We start from the raw sequence: 16,428 nt of genomic DNA, 5'->3' as shown, positions 1-16,428 counted from the left end.
AGTATTTTTAAAAGGCAGAGGCATGGTTCATAGGACCTGAAGTAGGTCCTATATATCCCCCAGATTAGCTGGCTGTTTTTCATTTGCTTATTAATCAATGTTACATTTCCCTATTAACCTTGTCTCTCTTACATCGCTACAGTTTTGGCTACTGTGCTGCTCCTCCAGGAATTAAAATACTGCTTAGGGGGAAAAAACTGAAAGCAGTCAGGACCAGACATTTAATTTTAATCACTGTCTCCAAAGCGTGTAAAGGAAACTCCACATGGTAGCCTTGACACAGCGGTTCAGGTGCACCTGCTGGATACAGGTCCCACAGGCTGCTTCCTGGGACATGCCCTGATACCAGGGGCATGCATTTGGACTGAAGCTAGTAATATGCTGGCATCAAATAAAATGGTTTGTGTAGAGATTTAATCTCTGGAAACAAGTTAGCCTTTGAAGAAAAGACAACACAATGCAGGAGACGCTCCAGTGGGCTTGTAGTCAGTCAAGATACAAATCTTAAGGGCATGTTTTAAATCTTATCTGTGAATGATCACTTCCTCTGCAAAGCCAGGAAAGCAACTGAGCGATGGAAAGTGAAAGGTGTCCTGGGATTTGTTACATTACTCTACCACACATACCCAGATTTGGGGTCAACACTCTGCTCTCCCTTATAAGATAGGAAAATATGGTTGGGAAATTACTGCACACAGCTGCAATCTTGCTATGACTGAGAGAAGAAAAAGTGATGCTTGACAAAGTGGGGAGAGCAGGAAGGAAAGCAGAGAAGAAATAAAAAGATTTCAAAACAAGCCAAGCACCTGAAGCTCACTCCTGCGTCTAGGAAATTGCACCTGCTTCTGCATTGCATCCCATGGGCTACAGGAATATTGCCAGTAACGGTGGAAAAGGTATTGACATTACCAATAAGATCTGTGTGTTTTTCCAGGCCTACCATTGTCATACACAATCCAATCAAAAATACTTCACTTTTTAAAAATAATTTTTATTGGTATGATAATAAGCGCATAAACTAATGGACAGAAAGACTTCCAAGTTAGACTAGCTGTAGACATCAAGTTTAATGACTACGTACAGATGCCAAGTTAGGGTAATTTAGAAAACTCTTTTCCCATCTAATTAAAAAAAAATCAAGAAAATCTTAAAAATATTTCACAGCAGATAGATTTCTTTTCATTTACTAGGCATTAACAGATTTCAGGTTCAATTGCATGGATTAAAGATACTTACAGAATGGAAAGCAAGCAGTCCTATAATTGAATTTTATTGCCATGGAAAGCCTCCTTATTCAGTTCTTTTTCCACATTCTAAAATAAAATGTGTAGGATTAAAAATGATATGATGGGACTCTGGCATGTATTTTTTGCAGGTAATCGCAAACATAAAATGTAAGAAAACTTCTGTGATGACATCATTTAAAGGTTCTCTTTTCTGTCATTAACATAAATTCTGAATCAATAGGAAGTTTGGTTATTGAGACAGTGAAACAAAGTGAAAATGCAGCTTACTTTGTATCATATTAACATTGCTTCAACTTTGCTGCTTAGCCTTATTGGTTTTGCTTGGCATTTTGGCACGTAGTAGCAAATAAAACATTTTTCTCTATATTAGTCTTGGTCTTTTCTTCTTGGTACAAGCTGACTTTCCCTTTGCTTCGGATAGAATGAAATTAGCCTGCCTGCCTTTTGCTAGCAGTGGTCTTGGTTTTTAATTCACGTGTTTGATAATGACAGCATACTTTTGGGAAGCACTGGTATTTTAAACCAATGTGGTTTAAACACAGTAGAGCCACTTTCCATGTCCACAGTACCTTACCACTGTCCAGAGTACTTTCTCCAATTTCTCATCTACAGTCTTGCTTGAAGCTTGTGGGTTGGAGCAAATTGAATTCCCTACCATCTCCCGGGCGATTTGCTTAACAGGTTGCTCTCTGGCGCCATCTTCTGTTTTATTTTTTTTAATTTTGGTATAGCCAGGTAAGAATCGTCTGAGTATTACAAGCCAAATTTGTTTAACAGAATAGGTAATCGTGCTTGATAGTTCAGATAAGCAAGAGACACTCGTGACCTGCAGGTGAAAGAGTGAGGAAGGAGCTGGACGTTCTCGCAGCTCTGTTGGATGTTCATCAGCCCTAGATACTTCTATCTGCAAAATCGTTACTGCAGTTAGGCCAGAGGGGATATGGCTAGCTCAAAAAACACAGCAGTATACGCCACTGTGCTATTATCAAAACTTTTCTGAAAAATTACGACCATTACATCGCCTGGCAACATAGTGACATCTCACACAGCTTTCAGCTATGGCAAGTGGAAGGCCAGCAAGCGTGGGGGCTACTGAGTAGGAGTGGAAAAGTTCAATAAACAGATTGGTGTCTTTGCAGATAGCACAAAAATAGTCCTTTTATAAAGTGCTCTGTAATAACAAGAGTAATATTTATAATCCCACAAACAGGCCTTTAATAAAGAAAACTTTTTTGGCAATTAAATTTTAGGCCGGAACTACTTAACTTGAGCACTCTACAAGAGGGGGGCTAGTGTGGGAGAGAAACTGCACTTCAACTGATTTAGTGCTTAAATTCAAAAGTGCTCAGCTGACAGGGAGCCAGATTTCGGCATCTGAGGCCTCTTCCTTAATCACCCACGCAAAAACAAAGGACTTGCACACACAAAAGATAACCACGTAAAAAAGGTGAAAACAGTTGGCAACAAATAGCGCCACCACTCAATAGACACAGAATGCAGCATTTTTTTACTCTCTCCCATGCTTTCCTTTTCTGCTTGTTTACAAACTAAATGTTTTTCCCCAAAACTCTATGCAACAAAACTCTATAAAACATAAAAGTTCTATGCAACTGCAAAAATGTGTTTTTAAAGTTCTCTCCTTTGCAATTCCATTTTAAGCAGTGATAGCTTTCATAAGACAGTTACTAAAAATATTTTTAATCTCACGTGCTACATCATTAAAACTTAAATACAGGAATAATTATTAGATAGATGTGGGATACAAGTATAGATAAACTCTTTAGAGAAAAAGGCAAACTTCATAGAGAACCAAAATATTCCACGGACATTTCACTTGTCATCTTCATTAAAAACAGAAACTTTGTTATAAAAATGCACTCTCACCTTTAAACATTGTTCCTTATTTTCTCTCAGATGTTTATCATTCATACAGTGAATATCACATTTCTAATAATAAATCCTACATGCTTATTATGACAGTTTTATTCTGTATTTCATTTCTTTTTATGCGGACGTTCAGAAAATGAGGACCTTCTTTCTGTATTTGCTAGAGAAACTGATAGGCAGATTGAGTCTGCTGTATGTCAAAGTTATGGAGAGAAAGACTATATTTTAAAAATATGCCTGGTAATATCACTGTGTAGTACCTTATTGAGAAAAAAACTACACTAATGTTCACCTACCATGCAAGTACTGTTGGCTTTGTAACTGACTGTGAACATGTGGGAACAAAAAAAAGCGATGCTGTGTCAGTGTGTGGGCTGCAAATGAGAACTCCTGGCTCACGCATTTTGCCCCATAAGCAGTTCTTGCTTTGTATGCAGTCTTATTTCTGTTTCCTTTGTCCTCATTGATCCAGCTATAGTTTTCCTCACATTTTGGGCTTCCTACTTGCCTGCTGTAAAATTCTCTGTAATTTAATTCACTGCCTTTTTGCTGTAAGTCTCTGATCACTAATTCTTCTAAGGTCTTTATTCTCATATCTTTTTAGGCCTCAGAACATCAAAACTTTCTTTTATAAAACTTCTTTCCCTTTGTGATATTGAAGAATCATGGAATATCATCAGTAAATACATTTTCTGTTTGGAAAATGGATTACAAATAACCTGTGTAGCCTACCTGAAAGGTAAATAAATTTTTCTTACGTGATGTACTAACTATATGAATTGAAGTACACCTGCTTTTTCTTTTGTTTAAAGTATACAGTTAAGAACATATCCAGGGAGTATCAAAGAACACATTCTTACATCTTTCTTCTCTCAATTATTTTCCTGAATTGTCTCACCTTTACTACCAGTCTCATGGCCCAACAGCAGGAGTTGTCAGGTTGATAGGATGCTTTCAGTCATTTCAGTTTTGACAACCACATATCAAAGTCTGCTCTGAGAAAGTCAGACAAGAAAACAACTATCAAACAGTGGGTTTTGCTCACTAAATTGGAAGTACTTTAGAAGGAGCAGTGATGGAATATTTTACAAAAAAATAAGTCTGGTATAGAGAAAGCTTATAGCCCTAATTATTCTAATATTGCTACTACTAATGACGTTCTAGCATCATTTTGATATGCATTTTTTGACAGGAACTTTTTGGAGCTGGGCACTTTTCTAGGAGTCAAGCCATTTTGTAGATTACCTCTTACTCCAATTATATGAAAAGGTTCATATTGTACCAAACAAGCACCTGAGTCTTTAAGAAAATAGGTAGACCCGCACTAAAGATGTCAATTTTTGTCGATTTAAACCTGTGATGAAAGACTGATTTAAAAGCGTCTTGTTCCTGAACTAGCGTGGATGAACAACTCCTATTTGTGGAAAAGGAAGTCCTGGAGGAAGCCTGACAGTGAAATGCAGAAGGTTGAGTGTATACAGGGGGCTTATGACTCAGTACCACAGTCTAGAAGTCAAAAAAGAATCCTGGATTGTCTATTCAAACATTTTCACGGCTTACTCTGTGTAAATATTAGCACAGTCACCTTTGCTTTTGCAGATAAGCCGGCATTTCTGTCCCTCACTCAAACAGAGTTCCTCATTTTGTGAACGTATATAGACATCCCAGCGACACTACATTTAGATGGGTACCATTGCAAATGGTGTTGTGGAGCATTTGGTTCCCTGATTACTTCATGGCCACTCCTGATAAGCATCAGTTTTATTCTAGATAGATTACAGCCAAAATGTCTGATTGCTTTGGACATCTTGCACAGTAGCAGGCCCATATGCCCACAGTCAGCATCTACAGAGTGCACTTTGATTTTGAAGTGATAAGCATATCTAACGGTGGTTTAGTTGCCCTGGGGAGACGTCCTCTGGGACAAGAGTGGGTATGGAAGCACTGGCCCATTCCAGGACAGCCACTTAATGAAAGGATTCATTAAAGTGGGTACAATACTCCTCGTTTGTAAAACGGCAAATGCTCTAGAGACAAGAGGCCACACATGTTTGGAGGGGAAAAACACTTATTTAGCCATGTCTTCATCTATAACTTGGTGATCTCCTTGTGTAAAGCTATCATCTGAGAAGAAGGTGGAATTACATCTGTGAAGACTGAGGAATAGGGAATTTGCATCTTGTACCTCTGAAAGTGGATGAGGAAAGACCAGATGGGAAATCAAAGGAAACCCCTGAGTCAGCCCATCTGGGAGTGACTGAAAAAAAAAAAATCTGACATTCTCAGTAGTTTAGATTAGCCCCTGATGTTCAGGTTAACTGGAGCCAGAATAGTCTCTGTATTGTATGATTAATATGAGCAGAGGAGATTTTCCACATAGAGGCTGTACATCAGAACTGAATCAAAAAGAAAGGTGCTCAAAAGGCTCCATGTGAGGCCAAGCGATGCTCTGAAGTCAAAAGAGCTCATCTGCTGTGTTAGATCATTCCCAGTAGTAGTAGGGAACTAGGCAATAGTTATTTTTCACTGAAACACTTAAATCAACAAGAAACGTGATAAGAATTAGCTGCATTAGTGCTCTTGAAGTGTTCAAGTGAGAAGACATTAGAGGAAGGACAGAGATTCCTTAAGAGCATGTAAAGACTCTCAAATCCTAATGAATGAGAGCTGGAAACAGGTTTCTCCATTTGAAAAGCCAAATGGATATGTATGTATACACACACAGAAAAAAAAAAAAACTTTCAAAACTTAGAGACCTTGAGGCTAAACCTGTAGCAAGAAATTGTGGTATCTGCATCAGGATTGGTCCAGTTCTATTACCTAGTAAAACAGGATAAAGACTGGCGGTTTTTTGTCCTGAGGCCACTATGGCCCAGTTTGCATCACGGAGCGAAATTTTCTTCCTCCCCCTAAGAAAGTGTGGTGATATAAAAGTGTCTATTGGGAATGATCCCTATTCCATGCTAGCCTCAAAGCCATGCCCAGATACCATCTGGGAGAGTGCCAAGCGACATGTGCCCAAATTGCCAAGGAGCATGCTAATTCTTCAACTGTAACAACTCTGTATAGTAGTGCCAGAGTGCTGGCCCTCTTAAGTTTACTAGTATAGATTCAGCTGATGAGTTTTCTCCACAGTTTCGGTACCTCCCAACCATCAATTTCACCACAATGACCCTTTCATCACAGAAGAACATCTCAACAACAAACCTAGCAAACTTCTTGGCATTCTGGAGCTACGTAGTGGGAGTCGCAGGCAGCAGCTCAGGAGCCTGACCGCTGCAGAAGCACTTGCGTGCAGGTAGTCCAAGTTCTCCCCTCCACAATGGCACGCAGCCAAGTATGGCCTATACTCTCAAGCAGTATGAATTCATATTCTAGGGACTTCGGCATCTGGCTTGCAGAATCCGTCCATAAAGATATCTGACCAGACCTGTATCAATCACCATTCAATTCCTCAATTCCCTCCCCTGAAAAAGGAGTGCCAGATGTTACGGGCTGTCTTACCTCCTCTCTGATGCAGTCCTGCTTGATACTTTTCTTCTCCCAAGTGCAGGGTGGTTGAGGAGAAAAAGAGAAAAAGCAGAAACTAGGACAATTTTCCTATGTAGGGATGAGCTCAATTCTGATCCGAACAGGGAGAAGGAAAGAGAGGGAATGACTGTGCAGCTGCAGTGTGATGTTGGAGCACGTATAGCACACTAACCAGGGCTAATGATCTGGCTAGAGCTCCTCAAAATCCTCTTGTAAGGCTATGTTTGCCACATGGATGAAGGTGGCATTAAAAGGGACTTCCTATCATGGACTTTTCTAGGCATCTACCCCTTTTCCAACTTGATGATTGAGTGTCAGTTCTGGCTTGTATTTTTAAAGTTTGGGGTTTTTTTTGAAATTATATTCTGATTCATTTCCATTTTTTTATTCATGTTCTTTGTTTTTGAACAGAAAAAAGTGAAGCATGCACATGTACGTACACATTTGCACACACACACACGAACAGGCAAATTCAAAGGAAAATGAGGGAGAAATACCACTTCTTATGCTTTTGGCATTTAGTAAGAGGTGACATGCTGCCCTAGTGCTGACTTGTAGCAGAAGAGATTAAAAATTCTTTGACCATCAGTAGCAAGAAATCACTGGGCTGTACTTACAGAGGTCATTAGCTGTTCAGACATCTGTTGGGTAACAAATTCTGCTAAACATAGATCATGAAACAGTTCTTAAATTATGCAGAGGATAATTTCACAATACAGAAAACAGAGAATTGAAGCAGAGAAAAAAACATAAAAGACCTCCTTACTGCCATTTGGGGAGGAATTCACTGCAATGTCAGAATTACAGGAAATTTTGGTACTAGTGACAGTGGTCTACTGGATTGCTACCCGTGTGCTAAGGAACAGATTTACATGACGGTCACAGTTACAGTTCTAAACTCCACAAACTAACGGACATTATAGCAAAATTGTCCATATTAATTAGAGGAACACTGTGCCAATGCTAACTAGACAAAGGTAAAAACTGCACATGTTTGAGTGAAAACTACTGTAAAGCACGCTAATACATGGGTAATAGATTTTGGTATTAAACAAGAGAATTAGGAAACAGTGAGCAGATGCAGCAATGGAAAAAATGGTATTATGGTGGAAACAGGATGGAGCATTCCAAGCAACATATAATTAAAGTACAGCAGATCTTAATTCCTCTTAAAATAAAAAGGAATACTATCCTGTTCCCTGTAAGTTAATTGCCAGTAGCTGCTTGGTAGAGGATCACAAGTGAATACAATTCTGCTGCACTGGACTGTAATTGGGTTAAAGGGCTGTCACTTACCTCTGAAAGGAGAGCTCAAGTGATATCTGTCAACCTTTGGAAGCTTTTGCTGGATCAGAAGTTACTTTTTAGCTACTGCTGGAGTCAAGCACACAGCACAACCAATCATCTAAAACATGGAGAGTGAAGAGACTTGTCAGGGCAAACGAGTAGTTCTGGCTTTTTTTCCCTCGGCCAGCTGAAGAGAGCCATACCGAATATCTAAGTAGAGGTGGCAAGAGAAGGCCCCAAGAAAACTGAAATAACAGGTACCTTGAAGGAGGGAAGGAGTAGAAGAATCTCAGAGACAATGTTACACTAATCACAGAACCAGTGTACACAGTACACTTTGTCAGAATTGGAGAAGGGTACACTTAGCAAGAGTTGGTCTGAATTATGGGATGAGCTTCTTTGGACTTCTTATTTTGGATCAATGTTCAGAAAATAACCATAAACTATATCGCCTTAAAATGGCTTACAAGTAGGAAAATATTAGAACTGATTCTGAAATGTTTAACGCTTTCCAATTGCAATGTCATGAACTCAAAGCCATCTCCAACAACAAAACAACTCATTGCTGACCAAAATAGCACTGTTTGGTGAAGCCTGTAGTTACAAAAAAAGATTACGCTTACAATTCAAGGTTCATTATAAGCCCGTCTCAACTTGGTTCTAAAATTTTCCTAATGAGAAATGCTTTTGCAGTTTCAACTAGGTAAAAATTATTCTTTTGTATTTTTTGAAGCCATGCTGTAAGTCTCTTCCCTTCCCATTAGAAGTATTTCTAAAAGAAGATCCTTTTTTCTGCAAGTTAGTGCAGGCAAATTTGCCCACTCTGGCATCCATTCACGTTTGCTGTGCAAGACCAGGACCTCTGTAACAAACAGGCCTTACATAAAGACTTCAATGTGTATAGAAAAGTACAAAAAACTCTCATACAAAAGGTAGAGTTAAAATGAAATAACATGCTCAGCAAATAGTCCCAACACATAGCCAAAGGTGCTTAAAGACAAAGAATACAGATTACCGGATTTGTTCCCTGGACGAAAAAACTATTTCAATCAGCTTTGTTTTATCCCCAGAGACTTATGTCTTTGCTTTATAGGTGTCTTTTTTAGAGATTTAGTTGAGATTTGGTAAGTTTTCATTAACTTCTAAGTGGCAAAAGACAGACCAACTGATACATATTCCATTTGACACCAGTCATGCCAATTGCTTTGTAGAGAGAAACCAAGAGCATCTTTTTTTGAGTGTATTTTGATTTTAGGCAAAAGATGGCAATGCATGATAATCACTTTTGGAGTAAAGGTTGGATAATAAGCTTCTACAGTGTAGCAATATTTTACAGAAAGAGCTCCCAGCTCTCAAATACCACATGCAGGTGTGATAGCTCCGTGGAAAACAATTTATGGAAGAATAAATTTTGTCCTGTTGCTTACAAAGACTATACCCATTACACTGGCCATTAAAACCAAAAAAAAAAAGCACACCTCCTTTTTTGCCTCCCTTGGAAGTGCTTATAGAATATCTTTTAGCTGCAGCCACTTTACACTCCAAGTGGACTGTTGCTGGAATGGGTGTTTCTTAACTACTCGACTGGTTAAATAAATTCTGCACTCCTGCGTCTGGGATCCATGGTAATAGAGTTACGTTGCTATGCTATGAAATGTGCAGGAGAGTCCAACCCTTCAGAAAGGATATGATTTCCTGGGCTACTGAAACTTTGTAACGGAGGCAGGGAAGAATGCTTGAAGGAACAAACAAAAGAAATCTCTGGAATAGTGACAAATGGGATTGCTCAGGTCAGTGGATATGGGCAGGGCACGAACAACCCAAGGAAAGTTTTCTCGCAAATGATTTAACAGCTTATATGAAAGATGGTTAAAAAATGGTGTTGTGGGGGAAGAGTATCATAGTTTTGTTCCTGTCAGCTTGAGAATAGCCTAAATGCCAACACTGTGTATTACATGTACTTGCATGAAGGACCAAATTAACCCATTACAGTATACTCTGGAGCTTTCAACCACGACTACAAGAAAAGAAAGCTAAATGAAACCAGGATGGGTTGCTACAAATGATATCTTATCTCTCAAACCAGCTGATGGATATAACTATTATCTCTGGCCCTACTCAAAGAAAAAAAAATGTTTTCCACTGGCATAATAAGCAAAGATTTCCTCAGACCTGCTGTTCTAGTGAACAGAGAAGATTCTTCCTGTTTTCCTGGCCTGGGCACAGTGGGGAGAAAGATGAGAAGCCTAGAGCAGTAATTCCAGGGCACGGTGCTATTATCAGGAATCAAGTGGAATGCTGCTGCCTGCTGCTAGCAACATCTCAAGGGACAGAAAATAAGTTCAGAAGGAAAAAAAAAAAGTGACAGGTAAAAAAAACCTCCTCGCTTTTATATGCTAGAGGATGTTTTCTGTTCTCTTTGGGTCTTAACACTGCCAGCTGAGATACCCAAGAGGAAGCATAAATTTGAAGGACTAGAATCAACACAGGTTTTTTTTTTTTTATAGACCAGGATCCTGCCTTGAGTGAAAGGAGCAATGGCAATGTAATATGCCAAGAAGGATACATAAAAACTGTAAATCAATTTAAACTCTCATATGTGCTACCTTATTGCAACTGTAATTTGTGTTTGCTTTAAGCAGTTTTCTCCATGTTAAACTTAATAATCCCCCAGAGTACTAAATGTTAAAGGTCCTACTGTGTTAAATACTGTTAAATACATACGAAGACATCCCATTGCCTAGAAGACCTTTCAATCTAGGGCCAGTAATACTAAAGGGAAAGTATATATCAAATATGCAGTTTAATGTGATTTTAATGACGAAATTCTGCTTATCTTCTATTCAGGTGCCTTGCAACCTCTCCATCATTAATCGACTGATTTCCCGTAAGCGTCACAGCATAGATGGCCCTTGAAGAGGTTAGTTTTTCCTCCGAAAATAATTTTATCATGTACTTCTATCATAAGTTCCTTTGGAAGATCTTTAAGTATTTCCCAAATATTCAGGAACTTAGTCTCTCTGTACCCACATACAGTCTAAACAGCTGGAAAGCAAACTACATCAAAGCATCCAAGTACTATAATCCCAGTTTCCTTGCAATTCCACATTAACGTTATACTCCTGGATTGTACACTGCTGTTCCAGCTACTGAGCCAGAACACAGCAAAGGATTTGGAAGACTGAAGTGGTGGCGGAGAATACAAAAATCCTTAGGAAGCTTCAAAGGCGATCCTCTGGGTTTCCCAATCTAAGAATAATGAAAATGAGACTGTCTTTGAAGATGGGCCAAGAGAAGCCGGAACGCAACTTCTTTTAGAGGTCATCGTTCTGCAAAGTGATGTAGTTTCACTGCGTTCTAGTGTTGGGAAAGCCAAAGTGCAGACTTCTAAAAGGTTTCAAAAGCAGGCAACTGGCTCTGCAAGTTTAAAAAAAAAAAATAGACATTTTCAATCAAAGTCCTAGAACATACATAAAAACTCGAGATCCAGTTATCTTAATGTCATCTCAGTTGTACTTCCCCTCAAAGCCTTCCTAATATTTTGAAAAACTGAACAAGGAGCGGGGAAAGGGTTGTGTAATAATGTAGGAATTAGGAAAAAAGAATTGTCACTGCTTTTGTTCTGTAGGTAGAAAGTTCCTATGATTTCCACTGACACTAAAAGAAAAAAAATACATTTTTTCCAAGTCTGAAAATCAACTTGTGCTTTTCTAGAAAAATTTTTGGGTTTGCATCTCAGCTTAACTGAGCCTTCTCAGTAATTACTCATTCTAGGCTGGATATTGTATGTTTTCCTAAGCTACCTTGAATTGTAAGGAGGAGTGAGTTTCTCTTTGGTAATACTTCGGGGGGTGGGGAGAAGTAGGCTTAAAAACCACTGAACTGAAACTAGTGGAATAACAACCAAGAAGCCCAACAATATAAACTGCTATGAATGCAAGATAAGTGGAAAATAACATTTTATTTATAAAGAAAGCAAATAAAGGGAATGCACAGCACCTCACTAAAAGGATTAGGATACAAGCATTAAAAGATAATAAATTGAGACTCAGAGTGCTCTTCAAGGACATATACTTTGATGATGAACAATAAATAAAATTAAGCAATAGAAAATTTAAGATCTTTATATGGGGAAAAAAAGTCTGAGTAGTGACAATCTACTAGGCTATGAAAGGGCCTTCTAAAGGAAGCTATGAAAAACTTACTCTGCGCCATTAAACTTGGGCTGACAAAGATCTTGAAATAATCTTCACGAAACAGTTCTGTATTGAGGAAGAGAAAGGCCAGCCAAAAAAAGAAAAAACAAAGTTATATTGCCAATTCTAGTTCCAAGATCCACTTGAAGGTTTTTAACATAACATCTTCCATTCAAGCCTGTTATTTAGGACAAAATAACGCTAACAATAAATGATGATATAGAAAAAGATGATTGCACGAGTATCAATTGGGAAACAAAAAAGTTTAAGGAAAAACTCAGTAATAGTAAATGATATCAAAATATTTTTCAAATGATTTTTTCAATATACATTTTCAAATTCATTGGAAGTTAAAGCCAAATTTGCATTTTTAATAGTTATTGTCTAACAGACAGTGGCCTCTCTGAAGGTGAGAAAATGAGTATTCTTAGACATGCACGTGTTTTCATAATCCCTCACGGATGTATGAAAAATAATAGAAACAAAATCTGTGTATGAAACAAGCTGGAAAATGAATAATTTCTACACCTTAAGTCTAAACTGATAATCTTATGCATTATCACTACAGCAAAAGTATTCCTTCAGACAGAGCTAGCTGAGACCATTCATCCAGATTTAAGAGAAAACATAGAACTGTCTCATTTACACTATACATGGGGTATAAATTTACCTACCATGTAAAAAAGCTGAAACCACAGAAAGATACATCTGTTTTCACAGGGATAGTCGCAAGCTCTCTCCCTGCTCACCTGTGTCAGCTCTACCAGTAATGAGCATAAGCACTAATATCACTAGGTTTTGTTCCTTCATAGCAAATCCCTTGTACAGATTTATAAATGTGACTCTGATGGCAGTACTACCCATTAAGACTCTCACATCAAGAGGCCGACAGGCACTTTAAGACTTGGGTTGATTATCTTTTCTTAAAAAGAATCTTTCTCAACATTAATCAAATTGGCCAGCTCCCAGTAGGAAAGTACTAATGCCTACCACAGGCAACACAAAACTAACCTTCATTCTGCCCTATAGGGGATCTAATATGGGTCTCATATGACATGCACAGGAGCAGGAAGGACCAAATGTTCCAAATTACTTCAAAGATAATGGCAAAAAAGTACATATAGAATTCACAAAGTGTTTTTGCTGGTAGAGGTCCCATTGGAACTGCATACAAGTTTCGTGCACGAGATTCTTTTATCAGTGGTAATCATTGGGTCCAAGGGAACTAGGGATAGAGTAGGTCCAGCTGCTTCAGTCCCACCTTCCTCTCGTGTTGGTAAGAGAAAATTACAGTGTGCCTACAGCTTGCAATTGTCATGCTGATTCAGAATTCACGGTAGGTTATGACTGATTCTACCACTAAGAGTTAATGTCTTTTCCCCTCTCTCTCTTCACTTACTGGTAATAAAAAGAAAAATCAGAAATTCCAAACGACCTTCCAGGATTTATGCAAAGTCTCCATGTCTCAGGCTGCCTTTCACAATGACATTTTCCTGGTGTGGCAGTGCTATAAAATGCCTTTACTTTTTTTTCCCCTCCCCCTACCTCTGGAGAAGGGTGCGTTCCAGAAGTTTCCCATTTTTACAACGCTCCTCGAGAAAATGCATAAGGCTTGGCACTTAAGAGTGACATTATTTTTATTTATTATTTTTATTTGGGTGGTCAATGAAACATCAGTGAAATAAAAATAGAAGAAAAGATGGCATGTCTGAAGAATGTGCCTATCTCAGAGATTTAAAGGGAAGCCAATTAGAGGCTGACAACACACACTTACCCAACATTACTCCCAAATGAAGCTACTAATCCCAAGGCACGATTTGTTAAAGCAGCATTATAGCCTTCACTTAACAACCTGAATCCCACCACTTTTGGGAGATGATTACTGGTCCTGCAGCAGCCAGCCTTGTTGACCTTAGGAGTGGCATACCTGAGAGCCAGAAGATACATGCCACTTTCCGTGGAGGGCCGAGGGGAAGCAAGGTGCTCCAATACAGATTGGCAGACAGAAGATAACTGTGAACCACGTTTCTCCAACAGTCCGAACGTTTTACTGCACAATGGGGCTAGGCATGCAGCTAGACTCCAGGGCAACCCAGCAATCCAGCCTCAGCAGCACCCGCTGGTTCACTTCCTCTGACAGCAGGGATTCAGATTAACCGGTAGAACCTGGACCAGAACAGCCTTGCTGCTGGTCACAAGACACACCACCACTGTTGGAGCTCTAAAATTGAACTGCTGGAAAGATGCAAGCTGCTCAAGAGCCAGCGAGTACACACAAGCTTGGCCACTCTCTCACTGCCAGCAAGATCCACACTGAGAAATACTCATAGCAAGAGATGTTACTTATTTGCCAACCCAGTTACCATATTTTGTCTGCACAGACTCCAAAGATCAAGACTCTTTCCTTGCTCCTGTGGAGCCCTTCACACTGGAGACTCCTTAGTGGCCTTAAATGGATAACTGAACTGAAAGGAAGCATCCCTCACTTCACCCCAATGCCTCAGGTCACAGATACAGCGCCGACAAGAAAGCCAAAATAATCTGCTCCCTGGCATAAGAATGCATACAAAGCTATAATGGAAGTATGATTCCTATCCCTCTCCAGCCTTCCTAGAAACTGAATGTTAATCTTTCATTAATCTTAAAAAAACAAAACAAAACAAAACGCCAAAAACAGCTCTTGTCGAACAAGACAGAAATCTTGCCTGGAAAAGCAGGATGAATCAAACCAGAACACTGCTGATATTTTCGTATTTTAAAGAGAAGGAAGGAGCACAGTGGCTTTAAACCTGCTAGAGCAGTGACTGGGAGAACACATCAGCTCGAGCTGGGGAAAAATATCAAGTCAGATAGGAAGCAGAGGCATCTCCTGAAGTGATTATGCTAAGAAACGACTTCAGAGTTAGCGCTCCAAGGTAGGAGAGCATAAACAGAGACACAATTGCTGGGGAAAGAAAAACCCCAAAACAACAACCAAGAGCAGAGATCTTCATCGTTGGAAACACTCCCCGATTATGTGATTGATCGGGAGTGAATGTGGAGCGCCCTGCCACAGATCAAAGAAACATTAGCGTTAATCTCCGTCTGTATGTAGGGGAAAGGGCCACTGCTAGGGCTAGCCAACGTTTATTTATTTATTTTTCCCTCCTCCTGACATCGAGTGAAAAGCCAGTGCAGGTCCCTGAGAAGGTACCATTTAAACGGTCACCTGCACCCTACAGCCACGGCATGTCGTGGACTGGGCAGGCACTGCGTGCCGGGCCCCCAAGCGCCAGCTCCCCCCGAGGAAGGGCCCCCCCCCGCCGCCCACCCCGGCCCCCAAGGCGGGGGCATTTCGGACCTCGGCTTTTCCGGCCTTCCCCCCTCACGGAAGGGGCAGTTTTGGCATCGGCACAGTTTAGAGGACCCCCACCCCACTAACCTTGGAAGGAACAATCCTTCACCACGCCTGAAGCGGGTGACGGGGGAAGTAAAGAAACGCCCCAAGGCAGGGCCGAGGGCAGCCGGCCGGGGCGGGGGGCGACTACCCCCGCCCCCGACGGGGGAGTCCCCCTCCCTCCTCTTCCTCCTTCCGGAGGAAGGCCGGGGGGGGGGGGGCTCCCCACGCCGCCAGGCCCCCCGCAAGACCTTCCTGCAGCCTCAAGGAGAAGCCGCGGCGGGCGCCGGGCGGGGGGCGGCGGCACCGCCCCCTCCCCCGTGACTCACCCGCCCGCTCCCGGCCGAGTCGAGCCGCCGGCGGCCCGCGCTCTCCCCGGGGCCTCCCCCGCCCTCTTCATCCCCGCCCCGGCCCAGCCTGGCGGCCGGCCCCAGTCAAGGGGCGGGTTCGGGTCCGTTACTACCGCGGGCAACCGCCGCCGCGCCCCGAGCCAGGCGGCTCAGCCGGGGCGCGTCGCCTCCGAGCCCGCCGGGCGAGGCGGTCTTCCCCCGTCCATGTGCCGCCACCCTTCTCCTTTTCCTTCCCACCGCCCCGGGTTTCATTTCAGTCGTTTCTCCCCCCTTCCCGCCCCGACCGTTTTCCGAGGAGCTGCGCCCCTCCCTGCACAGGGCTGTGTCACCCCTTCCGCCCCCCCCACCTCACCCCACCCCGCTCGCCGGGCACGGCAGCGCGCGTGCGCGGCGGCAGCGCCGAGGCGCGCGCGCGCCCCCGCCGCCTTCTCCCTCCGCGGCTCCGGCCGCCCCTCCTCCCGCTGATTTGAATATGCTAATGAGGGAGCTGCCCGGTGCCCTATGGCGGGGCCGGGAGGCGGTCACGTGGCGTGGGGACGTGTCTTTCGGGGGCG

General features: G+C 41.6%; 1 long non-coding RNA gene across 1 annotated transcript; it reads right to left on the bottom strand.

Annotated features, from left to right (window-relative positions):
* Positions 1–970: 970 nt before the first annotated feature.
* Positions 971–15,922, bottom strand: LOC138065589 (uncharacterized). Its single transcript, XR_011138647.1, has 3 exons — positions 15,570–15,922; positions 12,158–12,214; positions 971–11,369 (listed from the first exon to the last, which is right to left on the bottom strand). It is a non-coding gene; the product is annotated as an uncharacterized lncRNA (long non-coding RNA).
* Positions 15,923–16,428: the final 506 nt, after the last annotated feature.

Source organism: Struthio camelus, chromosome 1 (genome assembly GCF_040807025.1).
Source record: "Struthio camelus isolate bStrCam1 chromosome 1, bStrCam1.hap1, whole genome shotgun sequence".
Lineage (NCBI taxonomy): Eukaryota > Metazoa > Chordata > Aves > Struthioniformes > Struthionidae > Struthio > Struthio camelus.
This window is presented reverse-complemented; position numbering and strand designations above follow the sequence as displayed.